General features: G+C 36.8%; 1 long non-coding RNA gene across 1 annotated transcript; it reads left to right on the forward strand.

Annotated features, from left to right (window-relative positions):
- The first annotated feature begins 1,601 nt into the window (after positions 1-1,601).
- LOC144960916 (uncharacterized) lies at positions 1,602-4,195 on the forward strand. Its single transcript, XR_013642987.1, has 2 exons — positions 1,602-1,981; positions 3,666-4,195. It is a non-coding gene; the product is annotated as an uncharacterized LOC144960916 (long non-coding RNA).
- Positions 4,196-5,984: the final 1,789 nt, after the last annotated feature.

Here is a 5,984-nt window from a genome sequence, read left to right on the forward strand (position 1 = left end):
TTCTGCTTGCTTTCTTCTACTTCTATTTGTGACCTTCCGTCTCAAAACGGTATTATGTCGGGATGATTCAGATCCCAAAAAGTGAATTTAGAGACAGAATAATGAGAAATTGGACCTTAGAAGTTTTTGTAAAGCAAAGAAATAGTATTTATACTCCAGCATGACGTAGAGAAATTAAACCCAAGTTTGATATTTGTGGATATGAATTCAATTTCCCTAACCGAGTGTATCCTGACACAATACCGCTTTGAGACGGTGGGTCACATTTCTTAACTTACGAAGGGAGGAATCAACCACCGTGGCCAGATTGCCCTAGTTCACGCAATAAGCTGTGCTAGCCCCATGACGCTGGTGGGGTGAAGGGGAACTGCCGCTCTACAAAGATACCTTCCTGGACTCCCAGCCTAGACACCATTAATGGGTGGACAGAGTTCGTAGCCTCGGAGAGCAGTCTGTCTAGGAGAAGGAAACTCCAACTTCAAAACCACCACTGCCCTGTGGATCTGGGAAGATGAAAGCCTATGGAATCACATCCAAGAATAAAGAACCGCTGAAGTCGGAGTCACACGAGCCGAAATGCGCAAATAAATAGTCTGGAGAGGGAACCAACCCAAAAATTAATAGTGACACGCATTCTCCTCACAATGATGAACTCCTTTCGAGTACGAAGGAAAGACCGTACCGCTGAGATCTGTAACATGGCGTCGTTACTGACAAAATATATATATCATTCGTCCTTGGTGTTTTATTCATCGCGTTTTGTTGAAAAAGGGTAGCCCCAAAACGTCCACAGTATCTGTCTTCGTCTAATAAATGGAAGCTTACAATTCAACTCTTATCGTTATTAATTCAAATCCATCGAGTTTAGAAATAAACAACACTAATTGGATTCAGTAGTCTGATGTCACGCCGCCCGGCAACGGCGGCCATCTTGGTTCTAAAAAAAGAAAATCATTACTTTTTATTCTTCATGCTGGCTAGAACTTTTCATATGCCTTGTGATCAGAATGTGTAAAAATCAAAAATTGATCAAATTTATGCTGTTTTTTTTCCCTCTGGATACGCGTTTTGGTTCGCCGGAGAAATATTTCATACGGGCGTCCACCATTGTTCCGATAGTTTAGAGCCAGTGTTACTAAGTTACCATGCGTCATAAGGAAGGAAGTGACGTCACGACTGTTGAAGAGCATTACCTACGAAAGGTCACACTTAATTTTTTATTCAAGGGAGAAAACTGAAGAAAAAAAACTTATCACTCAGCTATAAATACGATTATTTCCCTTGAATTTTACATAGCGCCTCTCTTCACAACCACCATACGGGCTAACCCAGACCGGAGACTGACTCCGACGACCTGGCACTGGCAGTTCCCTGCCGTCTTCCGGATAAAGACGTCGGGACAGACAAAATACCAAGAATAACGAGAATAGCCGCTAGACAAAACCATGTGCCGCCTCCTTATGATTAATAATGCAATTGATTCGATATTAGTCCACGAAGGACAGGTTGCATGAACACTTCCAATGAGTTTAGAACCGACAAAGGAGAAGGTCTGACGTCACGACTGTTTCTCCCTATACCGTTATGCCATTGGAGTCAAATACAGATACAAAACTGTATTATTTGATTAATGCTTGTTTATTTATTCATTTTTGTTTATCTATATATTTTTTATTTATTTATCTATTTATTTTTATTTATTAATACATTATTTTTATTTATTTATCTATTAATTTATTTATCATTTATCTTTTTATTTATCAATTATTTTTGTATTTATTAATTGGTTGATTTTTATTTATTTATTTATTTATTTATTTATTTATTCATTTATTTTTTATTTATTTATTTTCCTAATTCTTTTTTTTTTCCATTCCAGATATTCGCCGTGTGCTGTGGTTGCTGTCTGGCGTGTGAGTACGGAGTCGAGTTTGCCTGTATGGCGTTTGCTCACGTTTGGTACATTAGCCCCTTTGCCAAGGTGAGTTATATAGGATGTTACAGTAATACTATATAATAATAATAATGATGATGATAATGATAATAATAATATAATAATAATAATAATAATAATAATAATAATAATAATAATAATAATAATGAATGATGATGATGATGATGATGATGATGATGATGATGATGATGATGATGATGATGATGATAATAATAATAATAATTTCAGGCACAGCATTTATAGATAGTATGCGCTTGGATAAGAAACTCACAACATTGCCATGCGGAAATTAACGGACCAACTACACAAAACTGTGTGTAACCTTGATCGTTTATAGTCTGGTTAATACAGTTTAATGAGAATTATTCATAAACATGGGTGGCAAAAAACAATAACAGAGACATATCTTATAGATAGAATGAAGTTGACGTCATCTCGGGTCTTTCTCACTAAACTGTATTTACCCGTAGCCATCGTCAAGTTATAGCCTGACACTGACCAAAAATGACGTCAAAATGCCAGTCATTTGCTACAAAAGAAAACAAATCGTGAGTTGTATTCGATAGTTGAAATAACTTGTTTCCTTCAGCTCTACAAACGACAACTCACTAGGCGGTGCAAAAACCCAAATAATGACGTCAAACTGTCAGTCCTTTTGGATTTCAGTGTCAGGCTATAACATAACGATGGCTACGGTTATAACCTGACACTGAAATCCAAAAAGACTGGCAGTTTGACGTCATTATTTGTTTTTTGCACCGTCTAGTGAGTTGACGTTAGTAGAGCTCATGGAAACAAGTGATCCCATAGGTTGAACTATTGAATACAACTCATGATTTGTTTTTTTTTGTGACCAAAGACTGGTCTTTGACGTCATTTTTTGGTCAGTGTCAGGCTATAACTTAACGATGGCTACGATTAACCAGACTATAAACGTTCAAGGTTACACACGATTTTATGTGTTGGGCCGTTATATTTCCGGATGGCAATGTTGTGAGCTTCTTAACCAAGCGCATACTATCTATAGATCCTGTGCATTTGGCTAAGAAACTCACAACATTGCCATCCGGAAGTATAACGGACCAACACACAAAACTATGTGTAACCTTGAACTTTTATAGTCTGGTTAATACAGTTTAGTGAGAATTACTCATAAATGTGTGTGGCAAAAAACAATATCAAAGACCTGAGTGCCGTCATCTTTGTTCTATCTATAGATAGAATGACGTTGATGTCACTCAGGTCTTTGTTATTGTTTTGTTTTGTGTTTGGGGGGGGGGGGGGGGTTCCATCCTCGTTTATGAGTAATTCTCACTTCAAGGTATGGTTATGCATAGTTTTGTGTGTTGGTCCGTTATACTTCCGGATGGCAATGTTGTGATCTTCTTAGCCAAGCTAAGAACATTGCCATCCGGAAGTATAACGGAATTACTCATAAACATGGCATGGCATGGCAAAAAGCAATAACAAAGACCTGAGTGACGTCATCTTCGTTTTATCTATATCTGTTATTGTATTTTGCCATCCACGTTTGTGAGTGATTCTCACTAAACTGTATTAACCAGACTATAAAAGTTCATGGATACACATAGTTTTTTGTGTTGGTCCGTTATACTTCCGGATGGCAATGTTATGAGCTTCTAAGCCAGCGCATACTATCTATACGTTTTGTTATTGTGGGTTGTTTTTCTTTCTTTTCTTTTCATCTCAGTGTCTAGATTTGATTATCTGGCCGTGCCGATGTTGTTACAGTCTGTGTGTTCGATGTGCCATAGACCCGTGGTTCGAGTCCTGTGGCTACGTCTTCTCGGCCTTTGAAGAGGAAGGCAGGAACGAAATGAGATGGAACTGACCTGTCCAAGAAAGGCTAGCAGAACAGAACAGCACAGAACAGAACACAGAACACTCTCCCCCATAAACCATTATTATCATCCGGGTTATTTCTGCTGTACTCGATTGAACTGGAGCCACCGTTTACTTGTAGCCTGACACTGACCAAAGAAAGTGATTTCAAAAGACAAGTCTTTTGCCACAAAAGAAAACAAATCGTGAGTTGTATTCAATAGTTCAACCAATGAAATAACTTGTTTCCATGAGCTCTACTAACGACAACTCACTAGACGGTACAAAAACCAAATAATGACGTCAAACTGCCAGTCCTTTTGGATTTCAGTGTCAGGCTATAACATAACGATGGCTACGCAACAACTCACTAGACGCTGCACAAACCTAGAAAATGACGTCCTAGCGGTTCCAGTGTCAGGCTATAAGTTCACCATGGCTAGCACTCACAAGGACGTCATTTTTAGTTTGTGCAGCATCTAGTGAGTTGTCGGTTGCAGAGCTCAAGGAAATAAGTTATTTCATTGGTTGAACTATTGAATACAACTCACGATTTGTTTTTGTTTTTGCGGCCACAGACTTCTCTTTTGACGTCATATTTTTGTCAGTGTCAGGCTATAGATAGGAGTTCACAACATTGCCATCCGGAAGTATAACGGACCAACACACAAACTCTGTGTAACCATGAACTTTTATAGTCAGGTTAATACAGTTTAGTGAGAACAACTCACAAACGCGGATGGCAAAAACAATAACAAAGGCCTGAGTGACGTCATCTTCGAACTATCTATAAGTTTACGATGGCCACTAAAGAACTGGACAAGATTCTCATTTAAAAACTTTAGCTTTTATAACAGATATAGCACTTGTACAGCGCATAACCGTGACTAGGCCATGCTCTATGAGCTTCAAATCGAAGTCCACGTTTACTCGTTCTATTTCATTCTTCTATTTCAGTTCTTGTACAGCGCATAACCGTGACTAGGCCATGCTCTATGCGCTTCAAATCGAAGTCCACGTTTACTCGTTCTATTTCATTCTTCTATTTCAGTTCTCGTACAGCGCATAACCGTGACTAGGCCATGCTCTATGCTCTTCAAATAGAAGTCCATGTTTTGATGTTCTATTTTATTCTTCTATTTCAGTTTCTGGATCTTATTATCTGGTATCTTCCTATATATAGCGCAATATCCACTTACTGTGCTCAAATCGCTTAACTCTCTCGAGTTCACCCTCATTGAAAATCGAACAAATTTGTTCGATTTTCCATGCATATGAACTCGAGAGAGTTAACAAATTGAGCTTTATTATATTTAGCGCAATATCCACTAAACGTGCTCAAAGTGCTTTACAAAGTGTCTCTGACCAACAGCAACACGTAACATTTAGAACGAGACATGGCGCCTATTAGGCGATAATATTTTTTTTTAAATTTCCGATAGAGACAACGCCGTTAGGTACTCATTTTACACCTAAGTACGGTGAGAGAATGTGAGTAAAGAGCCTTTTCTAATGACTCAACTATGAGCCGAGCGCGGTTCAAACCCAGGACCTTCCGATCCCCTCGTTATTTGTTGACTGGTTTTTAATAATTTTATTTATTTATTTATTACTGCTTTTATTTGTTTATATAATTAATGATTAACTGATTTAATCATTTATTTATTTATTTATCTATTTATTTATTTATTTATCTATTTATTTATTTATGTATTTATTTATTTATTTATTTATTTATTTATTTATCTATTTATTTATTTATGTATTTAATTATTTATTTATTAAATCAAATCATTTTTCATTTATATTGTATTTATCTTTCGATCTATCAATTTATTTATTTACTTATTGATTTTGTAATTATCTTCCGATATAAGTCTCTATGGTTTTACTTATTTATTTATCCATTTATTTGTTAATGCATTTATTTATTTACCTATTTTGTACTTATATATGCGTCTATTTATGCATTTATTTTTCACTTCGTCGTTTGATGATTTATGTCGTATCCATGTACAGTACAGTCAACTGGGGTAACTTTACCTTAAGGGGTAACTTTTCCCTAAGGGTAACTTTACCTTAATGGGTAACTTTACCTTAATGGGTAACTTTATCTTAAGGGTCACTTTACCTTAAGGTGTAACTTTACCTTAAGGGGTACCTTTGTCTCTGTGGCTTTGTGGAGCAT

This window comes from Berghia stephanieae, unplaced genomic scaffold (assembly GCF_034508935.2).
Source record: "Berghia stephanieae isolate SIO BIC M18660-M18661 unplaced genomic scaffold, UCSD_Bste_1.3 scaffold1052, whole genome shotgun sequence".
Classification (NCBI taxonomy): domain Eukaryota; kingdom Metazoa; phylum Mollusca; class Gastropoda; order Nudibranchia; family Aeolidiidae; genus Berghia; species Berghia stephanieae.